This window comes from Furipterus horrens, unplaced genomic scaffold (assembly GCF_987537825.1).
Source record: "Furipterus horrens unplaced genomic scaffold, mFurHor1.1.pri manual_scaffold_7, whole genome shotgun sequence".
In the NCBI taxonomy this organism is placed as follows: domain Eukaryota; kingdom Metazoa; phylum Chordata; class Mammalia; order Chiroptera; family Furipteridae; genus Furipterus; species Furipterus horrens.
In genome coordinates this window covers 96170579-96192008 of record NW_028327177.1, presented here as the reverse complement: position 1 = coordinate 96192008, position 21430 = coordinate 96170579, and the positions used below count along the sequence as shown (strand labels likewise).

General features: G+C 41.6%; 1 protein-coding gene across 1 annotated transcript in view; it reads left to right on the top strand.

Annotated features, from left to right (window-relative positions):
* CACNA2D3 (calcium voltage-gated channel auxiliary subunit alpha2delta 3) overlaps nucleotides 1–21430 on the top strand; it is a 931470-nt gene that overhangs the window by 543702 nt on the left and 366338 nt on the right. The window lies entirely within an intron of this gene.

Genomic DNA, 21430 nt, shown 5'->3' with positions numbered 1-21430 from the left:
CTAGTTTGTTGAAAAATTGTGATGAATATTTGGACCATGTATTGAAAGAGTCAAAATAGGTATTTTTAAATTTGAATTGTATATCAACTTGAGAGAGAGAGAAAAATAACAGGTTTGGCGTGAAAAAAATAATTTTCTTATTCAAAATTTAAAGGGCTATTTATAGCTATTTGTTATGCAGAGTTTAAGGAAAACTTCTATTTTAAAAACAAATGTTAGTAGGCCTCAAGATTCAAGACCAAAAAAGCAAATTCCCTGGGTGTGGAAGAGAATGTTTTAAAAATTAATAATTATTAGGTCTAATTTTAAAAAATTAGGTCAATCAAACATACAATGACTTGAATTCCTACTCTTTTCCATGCTGAGTCATTAGCTTATGGCTGGGAGACAAAGACCCCAGGATTCCTTCTTCCTTCACACAATAATATTTAATCAAGTATGAACAGCCTGGCAGAGTCCAGGAGGCTGAGATCTGCCAGCAGGGGTGCTTCTAGGAGGATTGGTCCAACACTCTGGGCACGGAGAACCATGGAGTTAATGTGTGCGTAGAATTCTGCCATTGTACAAGGAGGCACTCTTGGCCTTTCTTGTGTATAATTATAGTGACAAAGTCTCAGTCACTGTTTACCCAGGCTTATTCCTCAGGTGTAGAAATGTACTGTGAGAATACCCTTGGCATTTGCTTTGCAGCAGAAGGAATGCTTTGTCTTTTAAATTAAAAACAAAATCATTCTGTTGCTCCTGGCATTATAAAAGTAAATATTTTCACCAGACCTATAGGTAGTCTCTCTTTGGCTTTACCTCAAGCCTGGGCTTTTTCTGGGCCAACTTGTCACTCTGCTTTCCCCAGGGGGCATGCCATCAGTCACTTCATGTAGGGGACAAGGACCCTGGAAAAGGACCAATACAATTGATAGAGAACGAGTCTGTCTGTGTGGCTTACTGTCAACATTCCTTAGAGACAGAAATCCTCCTGTGGCCTGCAAGGCCCTGCTGCGTTCTGCCATCTGGTCTCTCTCAGGCTTCACCTCAAACCTGGTCCTTTTCTGGGCAAGCGCACCACTCTCCGTCCCCCAGGGGCCATGCACATATGCAACCTTATCCCTTGTGATGCTCCTGTTCATTACTCAACAAACACACCTTTCATATTTCAGCTCAGGCATGCCATCTTGTTTCCTGTGCCGCAGCCGGGATCACATTCTTTTGTCGTGATTTCCCATAGGACAGTATCCCTTTTCTCTGAGCATTAATGTCTGTTTCTTACATTCTCATCAGTGGTATTCTCTTACTGTTTGGCTCCTTTACTGACTATGTGCGCCACATGGCAGAGTCAGGGCCTCTCCATGGCCATGCCACCATGCTGTGGCTCAGGGCCCCATGTCCAGAGGGCCCTGTACTTGGCTTAATGCTCTGCTGTTGCTACCTTGAAATCCTGAATACTTTTTGAACAATGGCCCCCACAATTTTATTTTGCTCTGGGCCCCACAAATCATGTTGTTGGTCTTGGATTGGGGCCCTGTCTGTTTCTACTGGATCTCGAGGTCTAGGATCAAGAAGTGTTTTGTAAATGAATGTTTCAGTGACAAAAGATGATCTCCTGTCATTAGTGCATGAAGTATAAAATGTCTAATACCTAATATCAAGTCACGATGTTATATATTTTCTTGGCAGCTCACTACTTAATCTGATTCTTTTCATAAAGTTTGGCACAGGCAACCAAAATTGAATTAAAGAGACATGCATATTATGATCTAAGGGAAAAACTGGTTGTATAAAAGGAAGTATAAAAATGGGCTGATCTGTTGTTAATTTTTTGTTCTATATTTAGAACTGAAAGGGTGATGTTTAGAAAGCAAAAATGCTAATCATCTTGCAAAGAGTGCTGTAACAAGCTGGAGTGAACACTGCCTTGGAGAACGTATCCTTCAAATGATAGAGGACATAGAAGCAGAGACTGGGGCTCTCTGCAGTAACTATAAATGCTTTCCTCTGTGTTTCTTCAGGGCCAAGGCAACCCTGAGATAACAACGTGTCCAATTTGAGCTTGCCATCACTTAGTTGGGGAAACCTTGCTGTCTCACAGAGCGAGCTTGGCCAGATGTCTGCTGGGGAATTTGGAGAAGATGCAAGACTTCACCGTTTTGTACAGCGTGCCCATACGTTTTTTGTCACTTGTCTGAGTTGGACACATTTTTCCCGTTCTCCCTTGCCCACCGCAAAGGTGACTGCTGCAGATTGTAGAGTTGGCGGGATTTTCCAGGCTGTGCCGGCGCAAGCTGTTAATAAATTAGGTGCACAGAAGTGTGATGGCAAGGCGTTTCCTGCTGGAGTTCATAGGCCTTCCAGAACATTTATGTCTCATTACAGCCCATACAGCAGTTTATGCCCTAATAAATCAGAGAAGCTTTGCAGAGATGGGCTGGACCGTAATGAATCTTTCTGTTGGCATTTTCCTTTTACAGGCTCAAATAATGGAGCAAAACCGCCCCATCTGGCCACTCCGTAAGAGAGAACTCAGAGTGGGAGCTGTTTTCTTGAGCATGACAAAGGTCACTGCAGGTAGCAGGAGTGAGGGGTGGCAAAAAGGGCTGTGAGTGACGAGGTGGAATGAAGCCATTTACAAGCCTTTGTCACTGTGGCTATAGGGTTAGCTGAACTGTCAGGGCCCTGTTCTCCCTTCCAGTGATCGGCCGCAGGTCTTCACTGATTTTTCACATTTAATTTCCAGACCTGGTTGCTGTCTGGCAGTCAGTGCAAGTGGACACACACCCTCAGCATGGTGTGCGGACATATTCACTTTGATTTATGTTCCATTATCTTAATAAGGTGCATTCTCCACTGCCTGGGGGTGGATGCCAAGCAGAGTGTGTGTGTAGGGGGGAGGGAATCCCTTTCTCTGCCTTGCCTCACCAGTGCAAAGAGATGTGTGATGAAAGCCAAGTAAATATGGAAATTATTATTAATTATGTTGTGATGGGCAGAAGTGCATTATTCTGGCTAGGAAATCAAATTGTTTCTAGTGAAGGTTTACCAGATGTTAAAAATAAGGGGGGGGGGCGGTGATCATATTAAAAGCAGGGCCTAGAAATAACTGAGGAATTTATTTTTGATGTTTATGCATTTTCGCATAGGACCACATCACCCATTTTAGAAGTTAAGAAATATTGATCATTTCCTTTGTACCAGGTAATAGGGATCTCATTTCACTGGAGAAAAATGTACACCTAATTAAGTGAAGAAGCCATCTTGCTGTTTCCTGTCTGTCCATCCCAGCTGGTCTGTGCTTCAGCCCTTAGTAGGGCTGTGGGGAACTTTGGAGGTGCCTGGGCTGCTTGATTGTGTTTACAAAGAGGCTTGTGGGAGCTCTCTGAGAGTGGGATATAGCCAGCTGGACCTATTTCTATTCTGTATGGGTTTTTCTGGTGCTTCTTCAGTAATTGCATTGCTGCTGGGAAGACAGAGGAAAAGTGAGTGAGGGAGTGCACGATTTATCCAAAGTGACAAGGAGAACAGAGCTACTCCATCAGCCTCAGCTACTCTCGTATTTACATGACACCTTCCTTCCAGTGTTTTCCCCAGCAGATGGCCAGGTGAGGTTCACGGACTCTGCAAGGAAATGCAGCTGGTCTGGGGCAGGCACGAGGGATATTTTGGCCTCTCTCCCTGCAGAATTATGCAAAAGTCCAAGGAGAGAGGGAGGAAGGGAGGAGGTGAAGTCACTCTCTGGCTGAAAAAGTCCTGAAAATGTAGACTCAAAGCCAAGTGCTGCTTGCAGATTGGGAGGTTGCCAAGGCCCAGAACCCCAAGACTCGGGGAGAAAGTCAGATCCTGGAGGATTTAGTAATTGGCCACAGTGGGTTTACCCCTGTCTGCCCTGCTGTAATATGAAGGTTAGTGAGACTTGATAGGGTCACAAAGCGACATTAATGTCTTGACTGAGATGATTGTGCTTGGCCAAGGGAAAAAATAATCTATCCTTCAAAGGGATCATGTAGGTATACTGAAAGTTCTCTCATCATCCTGCTTTAGGAAGATCCCGGCATCAAATGTGGCACCTGCCCTGTCTGGGACTTTACTCTGGGGCTGAGTGTGTGGCAGCAGACCTCATTTGATACAGGATGTTAAACATACACAGCTGCTTTTTTTTTTTGAAGGTTTCCGTTTGAAACTGGCTGAGCCCTAGCAAGTAATTAGCACCTTTGCTGTTGGAGCAAGTGGTGCTTTTTCTGGTTAGAGTTTCTTAATCACAGTGACCATTTTGCAGTTCTTGGTAAGAGGGTCTAGAGAGAGAGCTGGGGATACTGTGTGTTCCAGGGGTTGAGGCCAAGCTTAGGAAACAGCCAAAGGATCTCCATTCATTGCCTCACCCCCAATGCCATGTTCAAACCCCACTTAGGCCTTTTTCTTCTGAGATCTTGAACAGACCGCAGAACTTGTTCATATATCCATCCCATTTCTCTTCTCTAAAATCTGCTGATGGAGATGCTAGCATCACCTTTGGGGGTCATTTCCAGGATAAAAATGAAAGATAAAAAGGGTTTTTCGGGGGAATAGTCTGTGCTATCCCAGGCCTAACTCGGGATAGCATTATGAGTTGGTCAGGACCGAGGGTATATCCTGAGACTGCATGCTTGGCATAGCCAAGATGCCAACTAAGCCACTTTCAAAGTGGATGACCTTGTGCAAAAAGCATAAGGCATTAGTGCCCCAGCTCTCGGCTGTGTGAATAGGGGTTGTCTTGTTAACTCTCTCTTAGGGTTGTTATAAGGATTAAAGGAGAGAAGGCATGTAAAACCCATAGCATGGTGGCTCGTACAAAGTGCATACTCAATAGATGACAGCTGTGATGACAATGATAATAATGATAATGACATTGTTACTTTGGGAACCCAGAATCCAAATACCTGGATGCTAGTTTACAGATGACAAATAGAGTTACTTTCACGTGAGAACTTCTGTCGATGAGGTGGCTGTGTTAAGCAAGATTCTGAGACTGCATAAGGGCTCAGTGTGAGAATATTGATGTCAATTAGGAATATTTGCCTTTGGAGTTAAAATCAAGGGTGAAGGCACACACCATGAATTTGCTATCTCTTTAATATTTCACTGCTGCCCTAAATAGTGTAGTATCTGGGTTAAATCCACCTCTCTTAGGCTCCATTATTTTTTAAAAATTTTGTTTATTTTTAGAGAGAGAGGAAGGGAGGAAAAAAAGAGAGGGAGAGAAAAATCGATGTGAGAGACAAACATCTATATCAGTTGGTTCTTGTACGTGCCCTGACTGGGGACCGAAATCACAACCTAGATATGTGCCCTGACTGGGACTTGAACCAGCAACCTTTTGCTTTGCAGAATGGTGCCCAACCAATTGAGCCACACTGATCAGGGCTCTATTATATTTTTAACCTATAAAATAGGTTATAAATTAGGCCAGATTAATTTTCTTGGAGGTGGTCAGCTGAATATTAGAAGGTGTTGGGGAGGAGGAAAATGATCTTTGAGTAGTTTTGGAAGATCTGCATATAATTTAACAAGTTAAGACAAGTTTCCTTATCATTGGACTTGTCAGAACCTTTAATGTGCTTGAAAATTTCAAGAGGGACATTCTTCCCAAATGTACCTGGTCATGAACACATTTGTTTTTATAACAATAGCAACTTGTGAGACTAGGGTTTCACAAAATGGACCTCGAGAAATTAGATTTTCCCAGAGGGCCATTTTTTCTTTTCTCCGAAGTCTCAAAATCTGCAAAATTCATTAATTCATTTGTAAAAGGAGGCAGAGGAGTGTTGGAGGTTAAGAGTACAAGGGGAAGAAGGAGGAAGGTTTGAGGAAAGAAATGAGTACCAATTTTTGCTTCAGGAGAGTAGAACAGAGAATAGAAGAGGGGAAAAGTAGAAGGTGCTCAGCAATTGGAGGACCTACTTGGATTTTTCATTATAATTTAAAATGAAGAAAAACACAGTTTTGTGTCTTTTCTGCATCTGCATTAGCTGCTTGAGTTCAGGTACAGAGGAGTGGAGAGTTTTATCTAATCAGGGGTGGAGTACAAGTCAGGTGGAAGGAGAATTAATGAAGTCAAGAGTGAGTTCAGAGGAAATGAGCCTTGGGATTTCAGGTGGATAAGGAAGGAAGGGAGGAAAAAGGCAGGTGATAGAGAGTGAAGGGAAGTGAGCTGGTGGTCTGAAAATTGAGTGTAGAAGATTGATATTTTGGAGTTAACAGTTTTGACAATAATAAAGTATTGTCAATGACAGTGATCTTCTGTCAGGCTAGACCACTCATGTGCCCTTTTGTTGCTGCCATGTCATGACCTCCTGATCACTCATGACTACTTTAGTATTGAGCTTACTGACTCTGTCCACTACCTTTCTGTTGTCATCCTTGGTGACATTAACATCTACAGAGATGGATCATTGGACATACCATCCTTCCCAAAGCTGATGTTCTCTGTCCACTTCAACCATCTACTCTGTAGGTATATCCCAGACTTTGGATCATTTGTCCTTTCTACCACAGAGTCCCTATATATAGATATTCTGTAGAGGTAGCCTTCTCTGGAGCATGCTTCTGGACATGCTGAGTTTGAATCTCAGTGTGAACACCAACTGCCCCTCCCTTACTTCCCAAAGCTTCCCCATTTTTTATTGTTGTTCTTTTAGTTGTCTCAGTTTTTCTCCCATTGCTCTCCCCTGCCCCACCCAACCCCCACTCCCAGAGTCAATCCCCACACTGTTGTCCGTGTTCATGGGTCATTTATACATGTTCCTTGACTAGACCCTTCCCCTTCTTTCCCTTATTATTTCCCTCCCCTCTGATCACTGTCAGTCTGCTCCTTATTTACACGCCCCTGGTTCTAACACAGATCATGCAGAGTATTTGTGGGAATTATGCATTAACACATGTAAAAGCCCTGACCCAATGCTTGGCTTATAGCAGCTCCTCAGTCCGTTTTCTCATTTCTTCCCACAGCTTTTGGGATATCTTGACATTGGAACTTAAATCGCATACTCCGTCTGTTAAAGAAACTATGCTCTTTACACATAATAGAGTTGATAGAAGGAATGGTTAATGGAGATTTGAATGGATGCATTGGTTTCATTGAGTCCTGTGCCTTGATAGATGCTGACTCTGTACCTGGGCACAGTTGGGTTGCCAGTCCCTTATGAGACAGGGTGCATGTTGTGGGGTAGTGAACAGGGGTGTTCATGGACCCTACATGCTGGGCTGTTGCCAGGACAGAAATATTCAGATAAATGAGCCAGCTGGACAGAATCTGGGAGAACAACCTTCTACTTCGTCTTGATATCTAGGTCATCAGGGTTGTTCTTCCTGTGGGCTGGCAGAGATTCCAGAGAGCAGAGACCCAACTCACTTTCTCCAAGGAGTACTCCTGACATTCAGCTGAAGAAGGTCAGAGGAGCACTGCCAGCTGCCTGCCAAAGAGAGGGCAGAGCCAATTAATTAAAACTAAAAATAAACCTGAACTGGAATTAGTCTTGTGGGTGGAGGGAAAATAGATTAGTCAGAGCCAACATTTTTGAGGCCCTCTCCCTTGCATTTAACTTCAGCCCCTAAAATGGCTGAGGTGGAGGAATTATTTTTGGTACCAGGTAGGCTGACACCCACACTACTCTAGTTCTGTTTCTGCATGTTTAGGGAGGTGGTAGTTAGTTATGGCATTAAAAAAAAAAAAACGTTTAAATTCAAATAATATGTGGTATTGGAGAGTCAGAAAGGAGTTGACGTAGACGTGCCCTTGAGCATAGCCTGCTAGTTAAATAAATAGATGTTGTCCCAGGAATAAAATTTATCCAATTTACTTTAGAAGCTTGTGTTTTCTTTTCTGTCTCCTAAAATATACAACTTTACATGCTAAAGTTAAAACCATTGTAATGTTGAGTGTTCTTGAACAGGAAATAGTAACAATGTTAGATTCCATGAGCCACATAGCCACTTGCTAGAAGGTTGGAAAGGATTATTTTTTACAAGAAAGCCTAATTTTGGTAGTTCTATAGGAGGTTGAAAAAATAAAAAGGAAAGGCAGACCTAACCACATGTGATATCTTCCAAGTTTTCTTTTTTCAAGGCTAAGAGCTATAAATGGCAAGATTGATTTGATATTTGAGTGAAGGAAAACATTTTCTCTCATCACCTGAGCTTATAAATGGTAATCTTCAATAAAAAGAATTGGCCTCTATTTCAAGACAAATAGGTTTAAATTCTCTTCAAATAAGCATCAAGATTTAACTTACCTATAAAGACAATGTATGAATTATAAATGGTATAGAGTGACTAGATAAGAATTCAATTAGTAATGGTTTGAAACAATTTGATGGTATTTGAAGAATTGTTTATTGTAGCCAAAGTACTTTCTCTTTTATTCTTGTGTCCCAGAAATATGTTATAAATGTTTTATTATTATGAAACATTATAATTTTTATCCCAGTTGATTCATATTTGGGTATGGAAAAAGTCATATTTCTGAACAAAAAGAATATTAGAATCATGTTGTAGTGGCCATAGGTGTGGTGTTTGATTGATTAAGCCATAGGGGTGGAGTGAGGGAGAAGAGAGAGGATAAAAAATAGATGTTTATCAGAGACAGAGAAAGGCAAAGGACCACAGTATTTAGAAAGGAAGGTGACCTCCACTTAGAGACTAGAGTGATACCACTTAGATACTAGAGTGATAAATTTGTGAAAAAGAGAAATGAAGCAAGGGGTGAAAAATTTACAAAAGTGCTGATTAAAAGAAAAAAAGACATAAGAAATAGAAGTAGGTAGCTATAGATGAACCCTGTTTTTGAAGATTTCTGTTGAATATAACAATCTGACTGAGGAATCCAAAAAAAAGTTATAGGGGCTGAGATCAGGGGACCAAAAGGGCCAGAGGGTTCCTAGGAAGGTAGATTTACCTTCCATTTGGGAAGGGTCTTTCTAACTTAGCTGGAGGGTGTCAAGAGTGAAGTGATCTGGCTGTGGCAGGAGTTGAAGTGCCTTCTGCTTTAAGTCTTGGTGCCTGTCTAATTTCAAGTTTTTCTATCCATGTAGAATATGGTGGCAAGAACAAAACTGCAAACTGAGGAATTCAAGCAAGAGAGAATTTAATAGGAAAGGAGGGGCATATAAGGAAATCCCAGAAGTTTAATCACACATGAGGGAAAAGAGCAAAATAAAAAGTAGACGAACAACTTAATTAACTACATAAACATTTCTGTGTTCAGGAAAATTTGCTTTTTCTCAGGTTTAAAAATATAAATGATGTCTCTTGCAGTTTATAGGGAATTGTAGGCAAAAACACTGGTTTGTTGATCAGATGGGAAAAATATGCAATGGAAGTTCAAGTAAGGGGCCTGTATTAAATTTTGAGGAAACTGGTTCTTTAAACACAGGTATTCAAAATTCAGGTATACATATCTTCCTAGTGGTTAGTGGACTAAGTAATGATTAAAGATCCTTACATTTGGCCAGCCAAGAACACAAAGTTTGGAGGTGCATAAAAAGGCTCAGACTTAACTTTGTCAGCCATGCTCTGTAGGGAACATCCTTGTGTTCTGTGGGAAGCCAGATCCCTCTCTCTCTAGGGTCCTTTTTGCTAATCTCCCTTAGGCTCCACAGTGGAAGTAGAGGGGCCTTCGTGCCCTTTGAACCCTGTAGAGTAACAACTACCAAATTGCAAGACTCTTAGCATATTCCTGCTCTAAGCATATTGCTGGGTATCATTATATTCAAAGAAGCTTGATTCTTTCTAGGTCTTCTTAAATTACACCGTGTCTTAGGTGGACGCCAAGGAGAAAAGTTGAGGCAATAAGAAGAAGTTCAGGAATTATCGAGTCAGAGATTGAGGACTCCAAATGCAGAATGAGGAAGCTCTCTAGTTGTATCAGACCCCAAGGGAGCTGGAGCAGAAAGGGGTCCAAACCATGGTCAGGTCTCCTGTGGTTTCCCAAAATGTGGTATACCTCCATATACCTACCTACTCAATGGTGTACCCTTTACCTGGGATGGCTTCTGACTCTCTGTCAGATTCCTAATCAGAAATGCCCTTGTCACTGGTAATTGATGACCTAAGAAATAGATTCAGGAGTCCATGTGACCATTGCTTGAAATGTATTTTATATTGGATTCAAGGTTGTTACTAAAGCTTGGTTCTTCTCACCGATGCAGTAAAGAATTACAGATCAGCAAGACAAAAGTGGATTAGTAAGAGTTTATTAGCATATCCTCAAGGGAGAGGATGGGCCTTTTGAGAGTGGTGAGAAAAGGCTTAGCATAGAAGAAGCAACAGGAGAATCTAGGCTAGGTGGCCTTAGTTCACTGGGAAGTCAGAGTAAAGGGGGCTTTGTGGACAGGTTCCGGGGATTAGCCTGGGTCAAGCTGCCAGCTGCCCATTGCCTTAGAGTTTAAGAGACACGTGCCTGTGAAGAAAGAAGCAGAGGGGAAGGAAGAAGTAAAAGGAAAATGGTGCCAGCTGCTCCCCATAGGGAGAACTTGTACTTGGCCCTTTGTCTTGAGGCTTTTATCTCTATCTGGCAGGTGGGAATCTCAGGGGACATCTCAGGGGAGTGTTTCAGTCAAATGTTCATCAGTTCTCCAGGTCTGCCCTTTCAGGGTCGTGGTCTCTTTTAATCAGTCAGTGGCAGGGCAGGGGGTCTTTCGTCATTGAAGTCTTTCGTCCTGGAGTCATCCACCTGGTTTTGCTGCTTTTCTGGGATTGTTGCTGAACACACAACTGAGGCCTAGAAGTTATCTCCAGGGAGGAAAGTCAAGGGAAGGAAAGGTTACCCTGGGGGTGAGGTCCTTGTTTTCTCAGTTTGCTCCCTGCCGGGCACTGGGGCCCTTCCATTCTAGTGACCATCTGTACCTGCCATTCTGTTCAGCTACCTGTCTCAGTGTCCCTGTCCCACTTGCCAAGGAATTTTACTAGATTCTCAAAGTCAACAAGTGAGAAACCAGCATCAAGAAGGTGAATTGAATATAAAGGAGAGAACTTTTTAAAAAATTAAATAAAATGGCAAATATAAATATTTCCTATAGTGAATAAAATTACTTTTTTGGCAACTGCCAAATTTGCAAATTACTTCAAGTTTTGAAACTATGAAAATGCAGAATTCAATCTTTTATTACCTGTCTGCTCTGAACCAATGTGATAAACCCAAGTGAATATTTTTGTTGCTGTCCATGTAAATCCTAAAACCTATACATCATGAACACTGATAACAGTAGAAAGAGATATTTCAGTTTTTTATCTTTCATGTGGAAATAAAGATAATTTTCTCATGCAAATCGCTTTTGTAAGGGTGGGTTATAGGGCATGAGTGGGTGAGGCTGGAATTGTGAAACAACTTGCAAATTCATTTAGAGGTGAAAATTTTGTTTACTAGAAAAAAATTACCACTATGTCCCTGGATCAAATGTATAGATACTTTGAAAGATATGCCTTCACATAATTGTGGAAAAGGAGAAGCTGATTATCTTGCCCAGCTCAACAACATTTCCTTTTTATTTTAAGGTTTTGTTCTGTTGGCTGCACAGATGTTTTTAATTTTTCTGGGTGTGTTTATATGTTTGCAAGTTTCTGAGGCTGTGCTGATGAATAGAGTCTTTACTGAATTTATATGTAGCTTTCAGATAGTAAAAATGTACTTAAGCTTCTTCAGCTTGCCCCTAACCCCCAGTCTGGGTCTTGTCTGAGGAAACTTATTCTACTGTCTTGGTATCCTCAGGATCTCCCTGATATGACCTTCTAGATGCTACTACTGAAATACTGAAACGGGAAAGTGGCATTTGTGAAGTTAATGGTAGGACCATGAGATACTGGATTCACCCTTAATGGGTTTCCCCTTGGATGGCAGGAATTGACCTAGCAAAAGTGGTCCTCAGTGAGCATCCCATATGTCATCTTCTACAGAGAAGAATGTTTACTTTCAATTACACTCAGGACCTATGAGTGGACTGCTTGGGAGGTTTGGGGGATTATAGCCAGTTTGTTAATATTTTTAAATGGAATTATAATTAATAGAGGGTAGAGGTGAGAGAGCCCTTTCTCGGGGTCAGTTACTCCCCAAGCGTGTAGTGAGCACTTACTCCCTGTGTTCCAGGTGCTGTGCTGGCCACGAGTTGGGGGATTAGAGGGGGTGGGGTTGGGTAACAGCCCAGAGAAGGTGTAGATTCTTTGGTCCATGGAGTATTGCTTCTAAATGGGAGAGCTCTGCTGTCGAGAGAGAGAGAGAGAGAGAGAGAGAGAGAGAGAGAGAGAGAGAGAGAGAGAGAGAGAGAGAGAGGAGAGAGAGAGAACATATATCTTTATTGTTGGTTCAATTATTATCTAAAGGCTCTTTCTCCCCAAAACCTTAATACCATATGAAGTTCTTATTTGTGAATTTTTTCCTTTCTGGTCTAGTTTAGAACTACCTAGGGGTGAGAGGGAACAAATAGGAGAGAGCCCTGACTTCTTCTGTTCAAATCTTTTAAGTGTAAGACACCACATCATTGTGTGTACAGATAGAAAGGACACTGAAAAATTGAACAGGCAAACACAGAAGAAGGTAGAAGGTTGAACAGGCAGGAAAAGTTAATTAACATTAAAATGTCCATATGCTCCAAGCATTTAATTTGTGACCAACTTAGTGTTAGAGAACTAGGTGATTTGCCCAAAGCTACAGAACTAATATACTGTATACTAATATGTAAATTGAGTCTATGTTGACATAATTGCAAAGTTTTATGTGTTGTGCTATCCCTTGTCTCATCTATATAAAACAAAACAAACCCCCCACACACACGTGCACACATGTACACAAAAACCGTGTCCATGTAATGATAAAAAAGAAAAGTGTTTCAATAAAAAGATGGGAGGAATATGGGGAAGCATAATTAGTATGTCTGTGGACCAAAGTTGTGTTTTATATTGTTAGAACATTGAGAATGGAATCAGTAAGGAGATAGAATTAAAGAATTAAACAAATGTTGATGTTGTTAATGCTCTCAGAATAGGCTTTAAATATACCCTTTTTCATAAATGTGTCTGGAAACCTGAAAATGCAGATTCATTATCTTCTCACAAGATCGTCCATAGTGACTCCAAAGCAGCAGGCTTGGGGAGGAGCCCAGGGTACCCAGCTGTGGGGGCACTGCTTGTGGACCCAGTTGAGACTAAACATGCTCTTGCCACCTGAGCAGCCAGTACTTTCTGCACAGGTAGGTCATTCTGGATGACACCTTTGAAGCTATTAATTTTAGTCTCTGAGTTGATTAAATTGTACAAAAGTGCAGTGAAAATATGAAAAGTGAAAATTGAATCCTGGATATTTTGCAAAGGCAACTAGATAAAGGTTCTCATAAACCAATATAGATTCTATCCTCTTCATTTCCACTCTCTCTAGAAAGTTTCTTACTGATAGGAATAAAAAGGAAAGAGAACTGGAAGTTCATTTCTGAAATGGGACACTCCTCATCATATTTCTACATGAATTTATTTCATAGATGCCACCAGCCTTCTCCAGACCTAAGTTGCTGGCAGGTAAGTGGTGTGAGATGATAGCACCCCACAACTCAGAGTCCTGAGCCCTTTCTTCCCATGGGTAAGGGCTCTGGGAGCCAGCGTCTGTGTGGACCAGCTTGCTATGTCCCAAAATAAAAACACAAAAACACACACATAGACTAAAACCTTCCATGTGGATGTGGATTTGAAGTCCAGCGATTAGCATCTGAATTCAGAACTTGCTACTCAGGAGCCCTGAGACTGTGGACAAGGTCTCTAGGAGGAGTTTCTTCAACTTTAATGTGGAAATAACCAATACTTTTCTCAAAGAGGGTAAGGATTAAATTAATGCACACAACACATCTAGCACAATGCTTCTGATATGGAAAGCTATTCCTCAATGTTCACTACTAACTGTTCTTCCTCTTTTCCCAATTCTGTGTCCACCACCACCATCAGCACCATTAGTTTCTTAGGCTGCTGTAACAAAATACCACAAATTGGGTGGTCTAAAACAACAGAAATTTATTCTCTTACAGTTCCAGTAGCTAGAAATCTGAAAGCAAGTGTCAACAGCTCAGTGATCCCTGTGAAGGCTATAGGGGAGAATCTGTTCCAGGGCCTCCTTTTGGTGTCTGGTGGTTGCCAGCAACCTTTGGCTTGTGGTAGCATAACTCCAGTCTCCACCTCTGCTTTACATGGCCATCTTCCTTCTTTGTGTCTATGCCCAAATTTTCCCCTTTTTATAAGAACAATAGTCACTGCATTCAGGGTCACCTTAGTCCTGTATGATGACCTCAACTTAACTTGATGTTAAGGGTGTTTGCAAACACCCTTTTTCCAATTAGGGCCATAATCACAGGCACCAGGGGTTAGAACTTCAGCTTCCCTTTTTGACCTACAGAATTTAAATCACAACAAACACCATCTTTATCTGAGGCCTGAGAGGGACTTGACTTTATCCTGGATCAGCCACATTTTCTAAAGTTACCTGTTTTGCCAGTGGAGCATCTTTTCCTTTTCATCTGTGAGTGGACCTTGCTGACAGAGCCAATATTTGTTTAGCAGCTTCTTCATGGGACTTGTTCTGTCTTGTTTTCCCATGATACATTTTGTGGTTTCAGTAGGTTTTTTAGATATCTGATAAAGTGGCAGGAGATACTCTTACCTTCCTCATTTCCTTTGAGGCCCAGGAGACAGCATACAAAGTTGGAAACAGTTATTCAATGTTTGATGTGTTCAAAAAATCTCTGCACTGAGAAGCTCTCAGCTAACCATAGGAATAGTGAGAATAGCCCAGTGGGTCTAGTCTGCTGAAGGTGAGTACTGGCTGGATGATCTGACTCTCAGCCAGATAAGGGGAAAGTCTGCAAAGTTGCCTATCCTTCAACCTCTTCCGTTTGCGGGTTGCATGTGTCCCATCCACTTGGAGTATAAGAATCCGCAGAGACATCTGTTTACCTTCAAATTCAGAAGACTGGAAAGCCCTGACTTTGATTAAATGTCACCTTAACATTCTGTCAAGCCCCGCATGTGTGTCTTGGCAGCTGGGCCAAATATGGAAAATGACAGTTCTGGAGAACAAAGGCCCGTGGGCCTGTCTCAGCGGACTGCTCAGCTGCTGAAAGTGCAGAGAGACAGCCTCTGTGAGGCTCAGAACCTATGGACTGGCTCTGAAACATGAGAAAGAACAAAAACAACCAGAGAAAACAAGTAAGCAAGCAAACAAACAGAAACACCTTGAATGAATGAATCAGGGGTCCTTCACATTTTTCTTCAGAGTGCCAGGCAGTGAATGATTTAGGCTTTACAGGTCATTACAGTCTCTGTTGCAGCTACTCTACTATTGTAGCATGAAAGAAACCACAGACAATATGTGCACAGTTGGGCATGGCTGGCTTCCAATAAATCTTTATTTGTAAAAACAGGCAGTAGGCCTGATTTGGCTCATGGGCCATAATTTGCCAACCCCTGGAAAGAATCAGTCGATCTGATTTTTTTCCTTTTGATATCTAGAAGGTATTTTGTACATTTCCTTCTATATTCTAGGAGCTCATTTCTTTTCTTCTTCTAGACACTGTATAATACAGTGCTTAAGAGCCAGATTCTAGAGAAAAAAACACCCGGGCTCAAATTCTGCTGTTGCTGTTGTCTTGCAGTATAACCTTAACCTCTGTTTTCTTCTCTGGGAAAATAATATAATACATATAAAGTGCTTAGCATGGTGGCTGACTCATAATATCTACATGATATCTGTTGCCAGCTAGCTATTACTACGAACAATTACAGAAAAACTTTTTGTTCATAAAAGCCATCTCTGGATGGATCATTTTGTGTTTTGTGGAGTTTTTTTCAGGTGCTGTCAGCTAATCCCTTTCTCCACCTCATCAGGTGAAAATCATTACACTCTTCTGTGCTTTCATCCTGTGTTTATTAGTCCTACTCGTCCTTGTAGTCTGTGGGATGGTATAGGGCAAGGAGTGCCCTCATGTCTCTGTATCCCACTTCATCACCTGCCCCAAATAGAGATCAACAAGCATTTGCTGAATTACCAGACTATATAGAGATGCTTTTTACTGTGGTGTTTTGAATTGCCTTATTTCTCATAGCAGGATTCTTATTAATTCAAATTGGAAACTAGAGCAGTCTCACTAGTATTTAGCCAGATCAGGGTTTGCCAAAACAGAACCTATGGGCCAAGTCTGGCCTGCCACCTGTTCTTGTAAATAAAGTTTTATTGGAACACAGCCAGGCTTTTTCATTTACATATTGTCTATGGCTGCTTTTCACTGAGCACCCAAATTGAGTAGCTGCAGCAGAGATGATATGGCCCACAAAACCTGAAATATTTACAGAAGTTTGTTGACCCCAGGCTAACTCTTGGTTAGTACCCTAACACATTAAACTATGGGTGGTTTGGAGCAAGTACTTCAGACTGTGTGCAGAGATATAAAGTTGTCTTCCTATCTTTGTGGCCAAGTGTTAAAGTAATATTGAGACTGAATTTACAAACCAACAGAGGAAACAAGAAAATTTCAATTACTGGGTTTATGTTTAAATGTTCTACCAACTTTCCCTGTGCGTTTTAGACACACTGCAGTTCCCAGATTGTGTGCCAATGTTACAGAGTGAAAGGGGGTTCTTTCACGTGACGCCTTGGTGTAAAACCCAACAACTAGTGTTGAGGAAAACAGGTCTTTATTTACAATATTCCAACCTGGGGAGGGCAGTGAGCACTTCAGCTCAGAGCCCTGTTCTCTCATAGGACCCAGCATTTCCCTTGCTCCCCAGAAGGCTAGAAACAAAAAACATGCCCAGAAGTTCCCCATCCCTTATCTGTCAGCTGTTTCCTTCAGGATATGGGGGACAATGTCATCAGCCTCCGTATAACAGTCCAGGAAAACATGTGCCGTGTTGCACTGGATCAAGCATGGGTCTCCCTTTGCCCTTTCAAAGCCACATGGTATTCTTCCTTCTCAAAACCACATGGAGATCTTAGCTAAAATGTCTGCTGCCTATTTTTAAACCCCTGACTGCGTCCTCTGATGCGGCGGGTATGGTAACCAGTTCTGACCGTTCACAGAACCTTGCACAGACTGTGTGTGCTCTTCCACACCATTCCATGGTCCAAAACCCCTCCCCATCTTCTTGGTGCCTTGGAAGAACCAAAGCCATTTGTGTAACAAAGACACTAGCCACTAGCCACAGGCATGTAAAGGCATCTTAAAAGCTGTTTCCTTTTCCCATCCCCCAACCCACAGGCTCTGGGGATTTTTGGACACCCCCATTCTGTAACACCAAGGCATCCCAGAGCGTGGCAGCAAAATCCCAGGGGCTCTATAGGATACTTTCATTCATAGGGGAAGCACGGTAGCACTCAACACTGACATTGCATGATCTACAGTTTCAGTGGATCATGCTGCTTTTTTTCAGTGATGTCACATCTTTGTGAGGATGGATTTTTGGCAGTTGCTGTGATTAAAAAAGCAAGTACCACATGGAAATCAATGTGGGACAGGAAAATTGATTTCAAGGCTTGAGAACTTATACCTGGTTCATCAGGTGTAAATATGGCTGTTAAGAAATGATATAAAATATTATTATTATTATTTTTTAAATACCTATTAAGTTGTTAGGACATAATTACTTAATAAACGGGATGATTAGGTTCTATGACCTGGGGTTATTGTGGAGCAGGGAAGTTACGGCACCTCTGATTTACGGTCTTTGTGAGCAACAGATCTGAATGCCAAGAAGAAGCACTCAACATATTCTCATATTCAAATGGGACTTTCCTTTCTCTTGCAAAAACAATTTCCAAGTCTTTTTAAGGAAATAAAAATTCTCATATATTGAAGGGAAAACAGGAAATTGATCATCTCAAAACTAGCTGGTTAATATATCCAAAAGTTCTGGAATGAGTATCTAAACCAAAAGGAATCACTTGGATTTGGCTTCTGCAATAAATAATAATTTAATGCTTATTATATGTTGGAGACAGGACACTAAACAGAAAGGCATGTGCTTGCAGGAGTCATTGTAGGAATATTTCGACAAAACAACTCAACTTTCTGAAGCTTGTGAATCTCTCCTCCAGAGCAATCATACTGGCATTAGATATGCACAATCACTAGAAAATCATACTACTGAAAATGATTCTTCTGTATACAGACCCCTCCCAGGTACCCTTTGTCTCAAGACCTTGCCCAGTGGAATGTTATTCTCAACCCATGAGAAAAACTCTGTAATTTTTGTTTTCGCATTGCCATTAGATTGTTCTCATTCAGTTATGTGCACTGATATCCCTCTCACATTTTTTTCATGTTGTATTAGCGATTTGTTATGTTTCTTTTTTTTTCATATTTTTTTATTGTTTATAAGAATCACACTGGCCTTTAAAAATGGGAGAAAAGGATTAGTAGATTAATCCTTAATTAATGGCAAACATGACTCTTTGTTCCCAAGAGCATGGTGCTCTTATTCCTTTCTTTCTGTTAATTGGTTGGATATCTGTTATAAATATCCTATGTCTTCTAAATTACCTGCTGATGTTAGCCCAAATAGAAGCCATTTGTATCCATAAAGAGCCCTTCATTTATTTCCTTCTCTCCTCCCTCTTCACCATACTCAGTTTTTATTTGTTACCTTTCAAACTTTCTCCTTTTCTTGTCCCTTCTGCATTTTTTCCCCATGGATGTCCAGGCAGGTCAGGAAGGAAGGAGGGGTGACAAGGGCAGGCTGCACTGCTGTTAAGAGTACCAATATTGGATTCAGTGAGGTTTATGTTTGTATCTATTTTCCCCCGCTTGACTGTGTACACTTTTCCAGACCTCAGTTTTCAGCCTACGTTATGGTGACAGTAAAATGGGCTCTAAGGATGCTGTGAAGATTGAATGATGCAATATACATGAAGCAATTCACATAGTTCCTGACACAGGAAGAGCTCAAAAGTCCTGTCTGCCCTTACTGATGCTAATAGTTATAGTGACATTGTTACATCTTGCAGTCAATTTACAATCCTTCTCTAGCTTTTCTAGCAGCAACATTTGACACAGTTGAGCCCTCCCTCTCTTTGAGGTATGGTCTTTACAAAGTCACCTGGGTACTCAGGTGTCTTGGTTTTCCTCCTCTCACCAGCCTTTCCTTCTCGGTCTCTTTTCTGTTTTTTTCTCATTTCTTTGATCTTGAATGCTCCAGGCACTGTGCTTGGTGTTTTCTTCTCTATCTACACTCACTTCCTTGCATGGTGATCTCATCCAGGCTCATTTCTTTCAATGTCATGTACCTGCTGACAACTCCCAAAATGTACAGAGTGAGGCAAAGTAGGTTTACAATTGTTTGTATGGAAAATGATACAACAATTAATAAATAATAAAACAAAAATAATCTATTTTGCATACTCACAACTGTAAACCTACATTTGCCACACCCACAATATTTGCAGGGTATACATCTCTCCTGAGGCTCAGACCTGTACATCCAACCACTGCCCCACATCTCCACCCGGTTGTTGAATAGACATCTCAGACTTCTCCTATCCAAAGCTGAGCTCCTCATCTATAGCCCTAGGATGCTCTCCTCTCAGTCACCCACCTTGTGTTTGATGGTAACACTGTTCTAGTTGCACAGACGAGAAGCTTGGAGTCACCCTACCTGATGCCTCTCTCTTTCACGCGCGCCCTCCTACCCCATCCAGTCAGTCAGTAAATCCTATTGGCTCTACTTTAGATATTCCCAGACTCTGACATACATACCTTCTCCCTACACCAGCACCCTGGTCCCCTCACCTGGGCTACTACAGGAGGCACCTAACTGGTCTGCTTGCCTCCTTGACACCCCTTCCCACATAATCTGTTCTCAACACAGCAGCTAGAATGTTCCTTTGAAAATGTATGTCAGTTCATTTCTCTGCTCACTGTCCTATGGGGGTTCCCATTTTCTCAGAGTAGAAGCCAAGTTCTTATGAAGAAGCCTCATCTCTACTTTCCCTGCTCCATCTGTCCACCTGGTATCTCTCTGACCTCTTCCCCTTCTCCTCTTCATTTCAGTGTTTCCAGCCTGGCTGGCCTCATTAATACTCTGAGATAGCCAATACTTTCTGCCTCAGGGCCTTTGCACTGCTGGTTCCCTCTGCCTGGGACACTTTTCCTCCAGATATCTGTGAGGCTAACTTTTTCACTCCCTTCAACTCTTTGCCCAGATCCCCCTTTCTCCATAAAGCCTACTGTAACCATCCTATTTAAAATTGCATCTCTCTACTGACTCTGGTTTGATAACTCCCAATGCCTCTCAATTTGCTTTATTTTCTCACCTCCTTAGTATTTTTACTCATCACCTTCTCACATACTACACAATTTATCCACTTCTTTGTAAGGTCTTTTGTTCATTCCTGTGCAATAGAATTAACATGAGCACCACAGGGATGGGGGATCTTTCTAGTTTATTCATTGATGAATCCTAAGTGCTCAGATCAGGGCCCTGCACACAGAAAATGCTCAATACATATTTGTTAAGTCATTATCATTATCATTAACATTGTCACTTTTCTCATCTCATTTATGTCAGCAGGTCATTTTCTTATCTGGCTAGTGGTGTGAATATTGAATTGTAGTTATATGAACAACTAATTAGCCCAAGTATCCTTTTTTTCCAATTTATCCTGTGATTCGTTAGAAGGATTATATCTGATTGAGAAATAAATATGAATTATTTGAAGTCATATGGAAAATTAGAGAAATTTGACTTCATAGGTATCATTTATTTATCAGGGCATGATAAATAGATTTTGCATCATTCAAGTGTTTTGTTTTGCTTTTCCAGTTCCACGGAGCCCAGAGCAAGAGGGGAAAACCCTAAGGTGACCCTGCCAGGATTTAGGCTAGTCTTTTGGAGAAGGTTACCTCTCGGGGGTAGAGTAGCAATGCTCCACTCAATTCAAATTGTGCCTACAAACATCAGGAAATATACGGTTTATCAGTTTAGCTTTCTTTCTCTCTCTCTCTCTCTCTCTCTCTCTCTCTCTCCTTTTGATGTGTTTAAAAATGATGTTACAAATATTTTAGCCCTCTACCTTAATGGGCTGGGCTGTGTCAGTTTTTAGAAAGAGGTGTGGGTTCCAGCCATCCAAAGCTCTTTACTGCCCTGTGATGGCGGACCCTTGAATGGAAGAAAATGGAGCTGCATTATAGAGTTATATACATCTGTGAAGTACTCATAAGTAACTGGCAGACCACAGAAGTCTCCTCCCCCTTAGCTAAAAGTGTGGCCCCACACTAGTCTGCCTCCTCTGCCTTCTTCCCAGGGGCTTCTGTCCAGGTGTTGGCTGCAGCTGGGCACTGTATGGGTGACTTCTCAGTGCTCTGGGATGCCTACCAACAGTGTGATCTGTGTAATCAGCAAAGGAACATATTGCAGGGTTCTCCCAAGCAGCTCCAAGTCACACAGA